Genomic DNA, 18011 nt, shown 5'->3' on the forward strand with positions numbered 1-18011 from the left:
TCCACCATGAATTGGTCCAAACTGGGGTGGTTAGAGGCTCCCTCCACCATTAATTGGTCCAAACTGGGCTGGTTAGAGGCTCCCTCCACCATTAATTGGTCCAAACTGGGCTGGTTAGAGGCTCCCTCCACCATGAATTGGTCCAAACTGGGGTTTTTAGAGGCTCCCTCCACCATGAATTGGTCCAAACTTGGCTGTTTAGAGGCTCCCTCCACCATTAATTGGTCCAAACTGGGCTGGTTAGAGGCTCCCTCCACCATGAATTGGTCCAAACTGGGTTTTTTAGAGGCTCCCTCCACCATGAATTTGCCCAAACTGGGCTGTTTAGAGGCTCCCTCCACCATGAATTGGTCCAAACTGGGCTGGTTAGAGGCTCCCTCCACCATGAATTTGCCCAAACTGGGCTGGTTAGAGGCTCCCTCCACCATGAATTGGTCCAAACTGGGGTTTTTAGAGGCTCCCTCCACCATGAATTGGTCCAAACTTGGCTGTTTAGAGGCTCCCTCCACCATTAATTGGTCCAAACTGGGCTGGTTAGAGGCTCCCTCCACCATGAATTGGTCCAAACTGGGTTTTTTAGAGGCTCCCTCCACCATGAATTTGCCCAAACTGGGCTGGTTAGAGGCTCCCTCCACCATGAATTGGTCCAAACTGGGCTGGTTAGAGGCTCCCTCCACCATGAATTTCCCAAAACTTGGCTGTTTAGAGGCTCCCTCCACCATTAATTGGTCCAAACTGGGCTGGTTAGAGGCTCCCTCCACCATGAATTTGCCCAAACTGGCCTGTTTAGAGGCTCCCTCCACCATGAATTTGCCCAAACTGGGCTGGTTAGAGGCTCCCTCCACCATGAATTGGTCCAAACTGGGGTTTTTAGAGGCTCCCTCCACCATGAATTGGTCCAAACTTGGCTGTTTAGAGGCTCCCTCCACCATGAATTGGTCCAAACTGGGCTGGTTAGAGGCTCCCTCCACCATTAATTGGTCCAAACTGGGCTGGTTAGAGGCTCCCTCCACCATGAATTTGCCCAAACTGGCCTGTTTAGAGGCTCCCTCCACCATGAATTTGCCCAAACTGGGCTGGTTAGAGGCTCCCTCCACCATGAATTGGTCCAAACTGGGGTTTTTAGAGGCTCCCTCCACCATGAATTGGTCCAAACTTGGCTGTTTAGAGGCTCCCTCCACCATGAATTGGTCCAAACTGGGGTGGTTAGAGGCTCCCTCCACCATTAATTGGTCCAAACTGGGCTGGTTAGAGGCTCCCTCCACCATTAATTGGTCCAAACTGGGCTGGTTAGAGGCTCCCTCCACCATGAATTTGCCCAAACTGGGCTGGTTAGAGGCTCCCTCCACCATGAATTGGTCCAAACTGGGTTTTTTAGAGGCTCCCTCCACCATGAATTTGCCCAAACTGGGCTGGTTAGAGGCTCCCTCCACCATGAATTGGTCCAAACTGGGGTTTTTAGAGGCTCCCTCCACCATGAATTTGCCCAAACTCTGCTGGTTAGAGGCTCAATCCACCCTGATTTTCAAAACAAATGTTGGTGCCAACCTCAACTTACTACAAGGGCCAAATTCACTGCTGGTGACAAGCTCTCCTCACTGCAAGTGCCAAATACACATGTTTCAAGGTGTTTTCCTACTGTCAGAGAGGTGGTATTGAGTGTGTAAAGTGTGTAGTTGTTAGGCTGTGATGTTGGGGTAATAGAGGGTCTTTGGTGTGTTAGATGCCCCCAGACATGCTTCCCCTGCTGTCCCAGTGTCATTCCAGAGGTGTTGGCATCATTTCCTGGGGTGTCATAGTGGACTTGGTGACCCTCCAGACACGGATTTGGGTTTCCCCCTTAACGAGTATCTGTTCCCCATAGACTATAATGGGGTTCGAAACCCGTTCGAACACACGAACATTGAGCGGCTGTTCGAATCGAATTTCGAACCTCGAACATTTTAGTGTTCGCTCATCTCTAATAGTATATAAAAAGTTTTTACCTTTTTGAGTCTTGTTATTTTGCTGTTTATTAATAAACATAAAATATACCATAAGGATATATTGTATTTTCTAGCTTTTTTAATGGTGAGTTCAAAGGATAATAATATTAATAAAGGATGCAATAATTTCATAAATTAATGTAACCTAAAAAATATAATGCACAGGCAGTAAAGAAAGTATAAGCCATCAATTTAAAAGGGTTGTCCCATCTCAAGGATCGTATCCATACTGGTAGCTTATGTAAATTTAAGACTTTTCCTAAATATATTGCTTTAGAAATGCTGCTTTGTTTTCCTGCTATGTGAACTTATTCCTCCCATTGTTTACTCAGCACTACTATAACCATGGACCTACAGGATAAGTTACGTCACTCACTGCTCTTGCCAGCAGGACAATCAGTTCAGCTAATTTCAGTTTGCAGATAAAGCCAAGACTGTTATCTCTGTATTTAAACACACAGATAACACTAAGTTATTCTCTACAAGCACCTGAATATTATCTGATTTGCATAAGGGGGAAGGGGGTAGGAGAAATAGAGGAACTGAGGAGAAGAGACAGCAGGCAAAGCTGAAATAGGAAGATGTGTAAAAACCCTTTAAACAATGTGTTAAAATAATGACGATTAGAAGTACTGTAGGACTCACACATACAGAATGTATAAATAGTCACTTAGCTTCAGGTCAGGTCTCTAGGGGAGCTCATATACTGTGCATGTCAATGCCTAAGATATCCATGCAATTCAATAATAACAAACTCATCAGACCTCTAACTCAAATGAGCTACCTATTATGAAATGTCGCTCCCCAATCTATTCTTATGTACTTGATAGTATGAGCATAGTATAGACCTTTGCAAAATCAATGCCGCAATGTGCGTTCATGCTCTAGTCACTTATTTTGAGTTATTAAGGCTCACGCAAAGTTGAGACTTGGCTAATTATGTTGAAACTTACAATATTAAAGAATCAAACTGACCCCTGAAGTTAACCCTTTCTAACACAATTGTGTGGGACAATTGTGTGTATATTAAATGTGAATATACTGTACCATATGTACAACATAAGTAGCTTTTCACAGACCCAGTAGGTAAGGGAACTTACCTATCTTGAAAGTAGCAGAACTAGCTTTAGATGTCCCAGATCACAATTAATGGTGAATTGTAGCAAAAAGCAATCTCATACCAGACTAATGCAACTAACCCCAAAACAGGAGTTTTTCCTAAAAATGCAAACATTGTGGGTGCCTTATCAATGGGTAAATTTCAACATGTACTTGGATCCTTAACTCTTTCTTACTTCTTGCGTGTATCCATAATTGTCAACTGTCCTAAATTTGCCGAGACATTTTCAAATGTATGGAATCAATCCCAGTTCATTTGGGCATGTCCTGTCCTGGAGTGACCTAAACACCTGTATTTTACACACATAAATGTTGGAATGTACAGTCTTACTACATAAGTTCAGCTCATAATAAGGTACCTATCAGGAGATTTTTTTCCCCCTATACTGAAACCACACGCTGCATCAAGTAAAGAGGATATTTCCTATATCGTCCCTCACTAAGCTTCTGTTGATGAAAAGTCAAGCTATAAGCTTTTAGAATCTTATGCAAATTTACCTTAACTAGTTATTGTTATGTCAGTCCAGGTAGCTGCAACGGGGCTAAGGGATAGCAGTAGGGAATCTCGCCCTGCACTACTCCCACTAGCTATCCCGGTCCCTGCCTCACGGGTGTGGGTCGGCTGTACTCAGGCTAAGCCTGACCCCGACAGCTCCTCTCTCACTGATTCCGTAGGCCTAGAGGGAAGTGGGAGAAGGAATGCCCTATAAGACCTCTAGGGACTGGAGACTAAAGGGGGTCACCCCTAACGAACAAGTGAAGCTGCTACTGACAGGGACTGACAAGGGTGTGCGCTGACTAACAACACAAGCAGCACACAGGAAAAATGTGGGAAAGGATTCCCCCAAACCAATATGGGAAGGAACCATACACTAGGAAACAAACACAGGGAAACTGAGTAGAAATCAAAGGATAAGGCAATTCACTCACACAGTCAATTTTACACAGAGGGAGGATTGGTGAACACAGAAGGGAAAACACACAAACCAACTCGTTCACCCAAACCTCCCAAAAATCAACCACGGAACTTCCTCTATCCCAGAACACCACCTACTCCTCCTGCTAAGGCCTAGCTCTGTAAAAGCGACACTCAGCACAGAACCATGGGAGGCATGGGTTTAAATACAGAGTAGAGACCACTCCTCCCAGGTGCAAATGGGAGGACAGACTAATCAACCAGGAGATAAAGCTGCCTACCATCAGTGCGCACGTGCAAGTCAGAAGGTGTGCACCAATACTCACGACAGGACAACCCCGCAGCGCCAGGATGCCACCCCAGACACTGCGCAGCCAAAAACTCCCCAGGTAAGAAAAATAGAAATTAAAGAACCTAAATACTCCTAACAGGATCCTCCCCTCAAGGAGAAGACTCCGGATTCTCTAGGAGCATCCTTCTTCGGGAACTCCTTGTGGAATTTCTCCACGAGTCTGGGAGCTGACACATCCGACTCCAGGACCCAAGAATTATCCTCAGGACCGTATCCCTTCCATGCCACCAGATACCATAGCTTCCCCTGAACATATTTGCTATCCAGAACTCGGGATATCTCATACTCCCCGGACTCAGAAACTGGTGGAACCTTAACTGGAGACGTTCCCTTCTTGGCCTTCTTTAACAAGGAGACATGGAAGACCCGGTTTATCTTCCACCTTTTAGGTAGTTGCAGCTGCGCCGCCACTTCATTTACCATCTTGATGATCTTAAAAGGACCCACAAATCTGGGACCCAGCTTCTTGCTAGGAACCTTCAACCTGATATTCTTGGTGGACAACCAAACCATCTCACCAAGGAAGAACTGCAACTCTCCTCTCTTCCGATCCGCCTGGACCTTAGCCTGGTGCGACGCCCGCACCAGATTCTCTCGGATACGGGACCATATCCCTTGCAGCTTTTTAGAAAATAGCTCCTCCTCTGGAACTGGGGAAGAAATGGAAGAAAATACTCCGAAAACAGGATGTCTACCACCGGAGCAAAAAAAAGGTGTGGTACCTGTGGCATTGGAATCATGGTTGTTTAGGGAAAATTCTGCCAGGGGGAGAAAGGCAGCCCAATTATTCTGGTTCTCTCGAACAAAACACCTCAAAAACTGTTCCACATCCTGATTCTTCCTCTCTGTTTGTCCGTTAGACTCTGGGTGAAACCCGGAGGAAAACGACAGTGTAACTCCCAACCTGCTGCAAAAAGCCCGCCAGAATTTAGCCACAAATTGTGGTCCCCTGTCCGAAACGATCTCCTCAGGAAGACCATGCAACCTTACAATCTCTTTAATAAACGCCTCAGATAGTGTCTTGGCACATGGCAGCCTGGAAAACGGGATCAAATGGCACATTTTCGTGAAGCGGTCAACGACTACCCAAATGACCGTGAAACCCTTAGACACCGGAAGGCCCGTGATGAAATCCATAGACAGATGAGTCCAAGGTGCCTTAGGAGGTTCCAATGGATGTAGAAGACCGTGGGGACGGGTATGCGACACCTTGGCTCTTGCACAGACCGAACAATTTTGAACAAACTGCAAGACCTCCTTACTCCACCCTGGCCACCAAAAATTCCTAGACACCAATCTCATGGTCTCTGAAACCCCCGGGTGACAAAGCAAGAACCGACTCATGACACTCCCTCAGGAGACTTTGTCGGAGAGTAGTTGGGACAAAAAGCTTGTTTCTAGGTATCTTGGAAGGTGCAGCGTGTTGCGCTTCGATCAAGGCCTTCTCCAATTTCGCGCCCAATACTGCTACCACCACTCCATCCCCAAGAATAGTGGCAGGCGCCTCTCGTTCCTCCTCAGTCGACATATACCGGGATAAAGCATCAGCCTTAACATTCTTTGAACCCGGCACATAAGTCACGTTAAAATGGAACCGCGCAAAAAATAGAGCCCATCTGGCCTGCCGTGCATTTAATCTCTTCGCCGACCCAAGATAAATCAAAGTCTTGTGGTCAGTAAATACCTGGACTGGCCTTCTGGCCCCCTCCAGGAAATGACGCCAATGTTCGAACGCTAGTTTTATTGCTAGTAGTTCCCTATCTCCGATGTCATAATTCCGTTCAGAGGCAGAGAATTTCTTAGAAAAGAAGGCACAGGGATGCGTACCCTCCTCGAACTCCTGAGAAAGTACTGCTCCCACCCCCACCGAGGAGGCATCCACCTCCACTCGGAAGGCCAACCTCTCATCCGGCTGTCTCAAAATGGGAGCGGACGAGAATCGCTTCTTCAGTTCTTCAAACGCAGCTAGCCCCTCTGGCGACCACTTAGCACAGTCAGCCCCCTTCTTAGTCAAGTCCGAGATAGGTTTCACAACCTTAGAAAATCCCTTGATAAACTGGCGATAATAGTTGGAGAACCCCAAGAACCGTTGGACCGCCTTTAGGTTCTCGGGTCGCGGCCACTCCAAGACTGCCCTGACCTTCTCAGGGTCCATCTCGAACCCCTTGTCCGATAGGATATAGCCAAGGAAACATAATTTATTGACTGCGAACACACATTTCTCCAGCTTAGCACTTAATTGGTTAACCCTCAGGAGATCTAAAACCTCTCTCACTCTCTCCCAATGAGTCTCCAAATCCGGGGTGTAAATGAGTATATCGTCCAGATAGACCACAACCCCCCTCCCTATGACGGCACTTAGTACATCATTAATAAAATTCTGAAAAAACGCAGGCGCATTGGTTAGACCGAAAGGCATCACAAGATTCTCAAAGTGTCCTAGAGGTGTGTTAAACGCTGTTTTCCACTCATCCCCCTTCTTGATTCTCAGCAAGTTATACGCCCCACGTAAATCTATTTTACTAAACCAGCGGGCTCCCGTAATCTGGCTGAATAGATCCGAGATCAACGGAATGGGATAGGGATTCCGCACCGTGATTTTGTTAATCTCCCTAAAATCCAAACAAGGGCGCAACCCTCCATCTTTCTTCTTTACAAAGAAAAACCCCACTGCTACTGGGGACTTAGATGGGCGAATATGCCCCACCTCTAGACTCCCCTCAATATACTCTTTGAGCGCCTCCCTGAACTCACATATTTCTTGAGGCAAATTGTCTATAGACAAAGACATAACGGATATGGGCAGACATCGACCATTACACCCCTGCCCCCAAGAAACTACTGACTCGGTCTCCCAGTTGATAATAGGGTTATGCTGCTTCAGCCAGGGCCACCCCAAAACTACTTGTGCTGGTAACTTAGACAACAAGAACAAGTCAATCTCTTCCCTGTGGCCACCCACAATAAACTCCAAACCCTCCACCTGTTTGGAGATGACAGCTTGCTGTAGAGGGGTCTTATCAATAGCCCACACCGGTATCTGAGACTCCAAGACCAAAGGACTCACCCTTAATTGCTCACAAAACTCTGAGTCAATAAGGTTGACTGCCGAACCACAATCAACCAAAATCCGGCACTTCTGCCCATTTACCCATCCTTCAAGGGTCAACCCGGCAGTCTGAGTACAGGAAATATGCACACCTCCCTCCTTAGTAGGTTTTCTCCCTTTACCCTCAATAGACCTGGGGTTATTACTCTCCTTGGCGAACCATTCTCTGGAGGGGCATACCCTTGCTACATGTCCCATCCCTCCACACACAAAACAGCGTACTGTGCGGGACCCTTCACTCTTGGGTCTTGCACTTCGCACAGTGGCCCCAATCTGCATGGGTTGGTCCCCCGGGTCCTCTCTAAAAACAGAGAATTGAGGAGGGCTAAGCCCCCCAGGACTCTTGTCTCCACGCTCCCGGAGGCGCCGTCCAACTCTAATTGCCAGCTGCATGGCCTCATCTAGATCTCCCGGAACAGGGTGAGAAACTAGATGGTCTTTAACCTGGTCCGAGAGCCCTGTCTCAAACTGACTAAGTAGAGCGGGGTCATTCCAATGTACTTCTGCTGCCCACCTACGAAACCCTGTGCAATATTTCTCTATAGCGTGATCCCCTTGCACTACACGTCGTAGGTTATACTCAGCCATGCGTACCCTGTCTGGGTCGTCATACAGTAACCCCATTGTGGAGAAAAACGCCTCTACAGTTAGTAAGCAAGCTGAGTCGGCTGGTAACGAATGTGCCCAGATGAGGGGATCATCTCTCAATAAAGTAATAATAATCCCAACTCTCTGTACTTCAGAACCGGAGGAAAACGGCCGTAGCCGGAAATACAAAAGACAGTCCTTTTGAAATCGGAAAAAATCTGACCTCTTACCTCGGAAGGGTTCAGGTAAGCTGATTTTTGGCTCCAGAGGCCGACCCACAGGGGCGCTACTCACCTGCCTCTGTATGCCCTCCACCTGAGAGGCTGTGTGTTGAGCCAACTGCTGTACTTGAGATACGCCAGAAGCTTGGATGGCATCCATTCGTAGCTTGATCCCCTCCATCTCAGTGGAAATCTGCTGCACCGCCTGGTACAACTGTTTCAGGTCCGTCATAATGCAAACGAACCTTTTTTTTTTTTTTACCGGCTGAGTGTACTGTTATGTCAGTCCAGGTAGCTGCAACGGGGCTAAGGGATAGCAGTAGGGAATCTCGCCCTGCACTACTCCCACTAGCTATCCCGGTCCCTGCCTCACGGGTGTGGGTCGGCTGTACTCAGGCTAAGCCTGACCCCGACAGCTCCTCTCTCACTGATTCCGTAGGCCTAGAGGGAAGTGGGAGAAGGAATGCCCTATAAGACCTCTAGGGACTGGAGACTAAAGGGGGTCACCCCTAACGAACAAGTGAAGCTGCTACTGACAGGGACTGACAAGGGTGTGCGCTGACTAAAAACACAAGCAGCACACAGGAAAAATGTGGGAAAGGTTCCCCAAACCAATATGGGAAGGAACCATACACTAGGAAACAAACACAGGGAAACTGAGTAGAAATCAAAGGATAAGGCAATTCACTCACACAGTCAATTTTACACAGAGGGAGGATTGGTGAACACAGAAGGGAAAACACACAAACCAACTCGTTCACCCAAACCTCCCAAAAATCAACCACGGAACTTCCTCTATCCCAGAACACCACCTACTCCTCCTGCTAAGGCCTAGCTCTGTAAAAGCGACACTCAGCACAGAACCATGGGAGGCATGGGTTTAAATACAGAGTAGAGACCACTCCTCCCAGGTGCAAATGGGAGGACAGACTAATCAACCAGGAGATAAAGCTGCCTACCATCAGTGCGCACGTGCAAGTCAGAAGGTGTGCACCAATACCCACAACAGGACAACCCCGCAGCGCCAGGATGCCACCCCAGACACCGCGCAGCCAAAAACTCCCCAGGTAAGAAAAATAGAAATTAAAGAACCTAAATACTCCTAACAGTTATGGAGTGCGTGGAGCAACTTTATCTACTGTAGGCATGTAGTGATAGCAATAAATCACAACCTGAGCGGTATAACTAACATATCTATCATATCAACCTAATATCTCATACCCTATTTAGACTGCAGTATTAGATGACACTAATCTCTGTGCTCCGTCAGTAGTTAAGGTAAATTTGCATATGCTGAGGGCCCCACATTGTGAAAACCCAGGATTTTGTCCATGGGAAGATGCAGAAAAAAAATACTGTGCAAAAGCTGCGTTTACAAAAATATGTTTATTATACATATAGAAAACTCTACAGACGCTCTGTGAAAAACACTATTCTGTTCAATGTACTGGGAATTCAGTATTGGATGAAAAGGGAGAAAAAACATTTGTGCAATTTTCTTACGGGTTTTCTTTTTTATGGTGTTCACTCTGCAGCTAAAATGCTTTGCTGCTCCTATCTGTATCTCCACGTAAGTACTAGAAGCATACCTGCAAGATCTGTCATCCATAGATTGTGGAAGTCCCCACACTCCTCTTTCCTGTCCTGGCTCAAAGAGACCCTAAGCTTACACAGCATGGAGAACCTGATCACTGAACTGAAACATGACGATAGAGCACATTAGCAGACGTGGCTCTTTTGGAACCATTTCTACCACTAAACTGGGTAAAAAATATGCAAATCTATTCTCCAGGATGTAATTAGGAGAACAGTGCACTCTGTGTGCCGCCCTCTAGAGAGCAGGCTCCTCAACATCATGAACGGCTCAGTTATAAAGTCTTCTATCATGATGCAGATTTAATTGCCAAATTATTACTTCTATCCCAAAAGGAACAGATTCCCAGCTATGGACAGCGCCGTTTCGGCCTATTGGGCCTCCTCAGCATAGCACAGGGATACTGATTTGGCAGAGTGAGAGACTATAGACCAGGGTCAGGGGACAATCGTACACATCAGGGAGAGTGTGTGCCTACATAGGCAATATGGAGACTTACAAGTCGGGCCTGTTAGCAGAAGTACCTTAAGTACTTCTGCAGTTTGAAATGAACAGCAATGCCATGCTTCTGCTATGAGCGTGGCGATGCTGCGGCCCAGCACCCGCCCCGGTGTCTGTATGCCGGGTTTGGATGCCGAGTCTGTAACTATAGATATTGCTGGATTACCATAATGACTTGTATATAAGCTGAGGCAGACTTTTTCAGCACAAAAATTGTGCTGAAAAACTTGGCTTATACTCGAGTATATATGGTACATAGTTCTGTAATTGAGTGTGCTTTATACTTTTGGTTTGTAATGTACATTTTGGTTACAAAACTAAGACATAAAATAAGTAGTTTGTAATTCTAAGCATATAGAAAATCTATATTACATTGAAAAATTGCCCTATGTTCTACTATATTATAGGATATGATATATCATTGTATAACATGCAATTATTAAACTTTATATGAACTTGTATTTACTAAGATATTCCAATGTTATGATATTTTTCAGCTTAGGAAAAAAGTAATGTGTAATATAAATTGTTGTGTATGTAAGCAATCAGCTATGTATTCTAATATTTTAGAGAATATAAATCCAATATGTCCATGGCGCTCTTACTCCGGAGACTATTTATTGCCAAATAAATGCAATCCTTTTGGAAATTAATACCATGCTGATTGATGGTTTTTATATAAATAGACAACAATAAGGCAACACTAAGAAAAATGAAAGACCTTGACTATGAGTGGTACCAGAGCATAAATCAACTATCTAAATACAGGTCTGAATATAGATTTTGTGGTAAGGATGCTCAGGAGATGTTTCTTAGAAATCCACAGTTTGGAAATTAAGTTCATTGATTTATCATCAGGCCTGTATTGATCATTACTAAAGTACTGTACAAATAATTCCTTGTACTTTCTGGTGTTATAAATAATATTTACCACGTGTCTACAAAGCCATGTAATAAAAAAAAAAAAAAAAACTTGACACTCATAGCAGAAAATTGTAGTTTTTTTACCAAAACTTTTGTAAAAGTGCTTGGGAAAAAAGGGGTATATATTGTGTAGATTGGTGTATTCATGACATAGTTAGATGCAATAGAATTAATAAAATTAATAGCGCATATAAGGAATACAACAACTATATTTTGGGTGGCAAAATCAACATCAACACTGTGGCCCATCACACCTCAGAGTATAATGATCAGAGGTCCAGGGGAATCATACTCACTTCCCCACATATCTCTCGGGATCCCTTGTAGCATCCATTATTCGGTCTCATGGTCCAGAATGATCAACCACGTTTGATTACCAATTATGAGTGTCAATGAGACAATTTTTTATCAAAAATTGGTGCTACCTCATGATATTGAAGTTCATTTGTCACATTGTGGGTGATCGGCCTTGTGTTTTTGCAAAAAGTGCACCTAATTTGAAAGATAGAAGTGAGTTCAAATGCTTTGGTTAATCTCAATGGACATGGTTGGGTGAACATCCTGATGGAATGTTCCAATGTGAATTGGACAGAATGTGCAACAATGGCAATAAATCAAGATCTTTTTGGATTCCCCTGGCAAACAAACATTTCAGACTTGGTCCTTTTTGAATTGTCAGTCTTCAGTTGTAGTTACCTGTATTGTAAAAATCTTTACATATGACCAACTATTCAGGAACTAGATTTAGATGATTGAACATATTGAAATTTGCAGAGCGGTGACAATTCTCTTGTAGCAAATGTCATCCATGTATATAAAAAAATGACAGGAGGTATCTTCCTTCATAGATTTTTATTAATTTCCAAGTGACAGAAGAGAAGATGATCATAACAGGCTGATGATGCAAAAAGAGTTGATGTAGATGTATCATGAAAAGTGTTTTCTCTTAGGATGCACATTGAAGTCAATCTTGGCCCTCCATTGCCCCTTTTTTTAAAAGTTTTACAGTATTGACTATTTGGTAAAAATGACATATTACTAGAGATGAGCGAACAGTGTTCTATCGAACACATGTTCGATCGGATATCAGGGTGTTCGCCATGTTCGAATCGAATCGAACACCACGTGGTAAAGTGCGCCAAAATTCGATTCCCCTCCCACCTTCCCTGGCGCCTTTTTTGCACCAATAACAGCGCAGGGGAGGTGGGACAGGAACTACGACACCGGGGGCATTGAAAAAAATTGGAAAAAGTCATTGGCTGCCGAAATCAGGTGACCTCCATTTTAGACGAATAGTGGATTTCAAATCCGGGTCATATGAGAATGTGAACTTTGTGACTATGAGACAGGGATAGCTGTACAGGCAGGGATAGCTAGGGATAACCTTTATTTAGGGGGGAATGTTATTAAAAATAACTTTTTGGGGCTCTATCGGGTGTGTAATTGTGATTTTTGTGAGATAAACTTTTTCCCATAGGGATGCATTGGCCAGCGCTGATTGGCCGAATTCCGTACTCTGGCCAATCAGTGCTGGCCAATGCATTCTATTAGCTTGATGAAGCAGAGTGTGCACAAGGGTTCAAGCGCACCCTCGGCTCTGATGTAGCAGAGCCGAGGCTGCACAAGGGTTCAAGCGCACCCTCGGCTCTGATGTAGGAGAGCCGAGGGTGCACTTGAACCCTTGTGCACCCTCAGCTCTGCTACATCAGAGCCGAGGGTGCGCTTGAACCCTTGTGCACACTCTGCTTCATCAAGCTAATAGAATGCATTGGCCAGCGCTGATTGGCCAATGTATTCTATTAGCCTGATGAAGTAGAGCTGAATGTGTGTGCTAAGCACACACATTCAGCTCTACTTCATCGGGCTAATAGAATGCATTGGCCAGCGCTGATTGGCCAGAGTACGGAACTCGACCAATCAGCGCTGGCTCTGCTGGAGGAGGCGGAGTCTAAGATCGCTCCACACCAGTCTCCATTCAGGTCCGACCTTAGACTCCGCCTCCTCCGGCAGAGCCAGCGCTGATTGGCCGAAGGCTGGCCAATGCATTCCTATGCGAATGCAGAGACTTAGCAGTGCTGAGTCAGTTTTGCTCAACTACACATCTGATGCACACTCGGCACTGCTACATCAGATGTAGCAATCTGATGTAGCAGAGCCGAGGGTGCACTAGAACCCCTGTGCAAACTCAGTTCACGCTAATAGAATGCATTGGCCAGCGCTGATTGGCCAATGCATTCTATTAGCCCGATGAAGTAGAGCTGAATGTGTGTGCTAAGCACACACATTCAGCACTGCTTCATCACGCCAATACAATGCATTAGCCAGTGCTGATTGGCCAGAGTACGGAATTCGGCCAATCAGCGCTGGCTCTGCTGGAGGAGGCGGAGTCTAAGATCGCTCCACACCAGTCTCCATTCAGGTCCGACCTTAGACTCCGCCTCCTCCAGCAGAGCCAGCGCTGATTGGCCGAATTCCGTACTCTGGCCAATCAGCACTGGCTAATGCATTGTATTGGCTTGATGAAGCAGTGCTGAATGTGTGTGCTTAGCACACACATTCAGCTCTACTTCATCGGGCTAATAGAATGCATTGGCCAGCGCTGATTGGCCGAATTCCGTACTCTGGCCAATCAGCACTGGCTAATGCATTGTATTGGCTTGATGAAGCAGTGCTGAATGTGTGTGCTTAGCACACACATTCAGCTCTACTTCATCGGGCTAATAGAATGCATTGGCCAATCAGCGCTGGCCAATGCATTCTATTAGCGTGAACTGAGTTTGCACAGGGGTTCTAGTGCACCCTCGGCTCTGCTACATCAGATTGCTACATCTGATGTAGCAGTGCCGAGTGTGCATCAGATGTGTAGTTGAGCAAAACTGACTCAGCACTGCTAAGTCTGCATTCGCATAGGAATGCATTGGCCAGCCTTCGGCCAATCAGCGCTGGCTCTGCCGGAGGAGGCGGAGTCTAAGGTCGGACCTGAATGGAGACTGGTGTGGAGCGATCTTAGACTCCGCCTCCTCCAGCAGAGCCAGCGCTGATTGGCCGAATTCCGTACTCTGGCCAATCAGCACTGGCTAATGCATTGTATTGGCTTGATGAAGCAGTGCTGAATGTGTGTGCTTAGCACACACATTCAGCTCTACTTCATCGGGCTAATAGAATGCATTGGCCAGCGCTGATTGGCCGAATTCCGTACTCTGGCCAATCAGCACTGGCTAATGCATTGTATTGGCTTGATGAAGCAGTGCTGAATGTGTGTGCTTAGCACACACATTCAGCTCTACTTCATCGGGCTAATAGAATGCATTGGCCAATCAGCGCTGGCCAATGCATTCTATTAGCGTGAACTGAGTTTGCACAGGGGTTCTAGTGCACCCTCGGCTCTGCTACATCAGATTGCTACATCTGATGTAGCAGTGCCGAGTGTGCATCAGATGTGTAGTTGAGCAAAACTGACTCAGCACTGCTAAGTCTGCATTCGCATAGGAATGCATTGGCCAGCCTTCGGCCAATCAGCGCTGGCTCTGCCGGAGGAGGCGGAGTCTAAGGTCGGACCTGAATGGAGACTGGTGTGGAGCTATCTTAGACTCCGCCTCCTCCAGCAGAGCCAGCGCTGATTGGTCGAGTTCCGTACTCTGGCCAATCAGCACTGGCCAATGCATTTCTATGGGGAAAAGTTAGCTTGCGAAAATCGCAAACTGACAGGGATTTCCATGAAATAAAGTGACTTTTATGCCCCCAGACATGCTTCCCCTGCTGTCCCAGTGTCATTCCAGGGTGTTGGTATCATTTCCTGGGGTGTCATAGTGGACTTGGTGACCCTCCAGACACGAATTTGGGTTTCCCCCTTAACGAGTTTATGTTCCCCATAGACTATAATGGGGTTCGAAACCCATTCGAACACTCGAACAGTGAGCGGCTGTTCGAATCGAATTTCGAACCTCGAACATTTTAGTGTTCGCTCATCTCTACATATTACCTGTATTCTGCGGGTCAGTATGGTGATGGCAATAACAAACTTATATAGTATTGGAATGTTTTGATACCTTTTAAAATACTTAAAATTTTGCAAAGTATTGTGACACCTCTGGGAACCCCCAGGTTGATTATGATATTCTTTGAGACCCTTGGATTCTTATTCCCAGCATTCATTGTCTCCTCCCTCAGCACACACACATTCCAACTCCCGTTGTCGATCGTTGCTCACTCTTTGATTATATACTACAGTACTATGGACTAATATATATATACATATATTGCAGTTTCAGAGGTTCCTTGGCCCGGTCCAGTTACCAGCTAAGGAGGCCTACATAAGAGCCCTCCCTCCTAACACGAGCGCTGACTAATTGGATTACTATTCCTAGTTTGGCTGTTTATTTTTTTGTGTGTAACTTTTTGCTTTGTAACCTTTGGCTTGCTCCCTGGATACCCTATTTATCTCCTGATTCTGCTTTGATATTCCCATTTGGATTTGTAACCATTGTTTCCTGGATTTTGTCTTGTCTTCTGTTTTGGCCGTTTATGTCATCTCTGATACTGACCAATTCTTGCACAACTTCTCTTTTCTACCCACTGTGGATTTTGTTTTGGTTCCTGTAGTGGTGTGCTTATTATTGTTACGTCTATCTGTTTGGTGACAATTCAGATTCCCAAATTCAGTGCAAGTCCAAATTGCCTTGTGGGAAACTCTGGCATAGGCATTTGATGGTCTGTCTTGGCTTGCAGAAGTTGGCTAATTTTTAATAGCTGTCTCTACTACTCAACATTATCAGCCAATCTCCTCCTATTGCTTTTATTGTGGCCTTGCATCTACATCTATAACAGGTGAGATGAATATTAGTGCTGTTTTTGGAATTTGTGAATGAGTGGTAGATTTAAATTTAGCTGTATAACAGGCTCCCAGAAAGAATTCTCCTGTTGGACCCTAAGCAGGGGCATAACTACCGGGGTAGCAGCTGCCACAGGGCCCGGGACTTTAGGGGCCTGGCAACAGCCACTACCGCTGTATTTTGTTTTAGTTTTTAATAGGCTGTTAAGTAAGTGATGCCACGAGACCCACAAACACTATTATTATACTCGGGGTGCTTTTCAGACCTCCGAGTATAATGATCGGAGACTCAGGAGAGGGAATACAAAAAACACTGTTACTTACCACTCCGGGCTCCAGACAGGCTGCATCCTGGATCATGTGACGTCCTGGATGTCATGGAAGATGACCGACACCACCTGAGTGCAGCGGAGCTAGGGAGAGGTAAGTAACAGTTTCTTTTTTAATGATGGTATCCCTCCTTGGTCTCCAATTATTATACTCTGGGTTCTGAAAAGACCCCAGAGTATAATAATTGTTCATGGGTGTCCACAGTGGGGCATAATGCTGTGTGTAGGGGCCACTATGAACATAATAGTGTGTGCGGGGGCCATTATGGGGCATAATAGTGTGCACAGGAATGCAGGAGGGGGAGGGGTGTCAGTCAGTTGAGGTCATCAGTGTCAATTGGGTGGGCATGCAAAAGTTTGACAGGGGCCCCGCTATTTCTAGTTATGCCACTGACCCTAAGCACCCCAGTTCAACACTGAGCCCCATTAGGTGCTGGTCCGTCACACAGTCACTATACCTGTGACACTAGTAATTACAAAAATGTCTTTGTAACTTGTGCATATTGCAACTATAAAATGAAAAGACATTGCTTCTGGGAAAAATACAATATTTCTCAGTTGAAGTAACTGATAATAATGTACTATATTATTTTTGGTCCTTTTAATTTTTTGTATACATAGTAGATTTGATATTTTCGTAGCACACCTGAGTAGCCAAACATTTTCTGATGATAAATGAAGAAAATTGGGATCTACTTCATGATTCTTAGCTAAGTATTTGTTTTGAAGTGTCCTCATGGGGAGCAGCTATATCTAATGTTTGCACTCTGGGCAGTAAGAAATAGGCTTTCCTCTCAGTAGGCAGTCTCCAACTGTGCCTAATGAATAGAAATAACAGTATGATTGGGAATATAGAAAATGTTATTTACCATATGCAGAAAAAATAAAAATATACTTTATGATGTGTATTTGATATCATGTGGAGAATAGGGTTTAAGATAATCAAAAGGAAATGTCTGTATGGGGAAATCCCTTTTGATTAAATGTTATTATACAGACGCTTACTAAACCAGATCAGGTGAACCATGATATAGCACAATAACCAAATAAACTACACTCTTATTTTTTATGAAAATCATTATCCAGTACGAAATTTTCAGTTTTAAAATCTTTATGTGCACACTTGCCAGGTGTGGTGTCTCATGTTATCTGAAACTTCTTATAGATTTTAATCATATGTGGCTAAAATTTGGATTTTCCCAATCAAATCCAGATACAGAGACATAGTTTTCACTATAAACTGATTTTATTTTCTGATGCAATTTTTATTAATATAATTTAGAGACATCAACATCGGAGAACCCTTCACAGGGTGATTCACAACAAAAGTGGGGTGTCCTTTATAAATGTGCACAGTTACATATAGCCAGACCCCTTATAATAAGAGGTTGTTATTTGTTAATTACAATAAACAATTGCACCATTTTTATTTACACCATTTAGTGATCACTTTCAATTTTTTTTTGGCAAAACTGGGGTTAACTGCTATTACTATGAGGCACATGGAGTTAGTAAGCTGTAATGAACATGGCCAGACTTTTT

This window comes from Leptodactylus fuscus, chromosome 1 (assembly GCF_031893055.1).
Source record: "Leptodactylus fuscus isolate aLepFus1 chromosome 1, aLepFus1.hap2, whole genome shotgun sequence".
NCBI lineage: Eukaryota > Metazoa > Chordata > Amphibia > Anura > Leptodactylidae > Leptodactylus > Leptodactylus fuscus.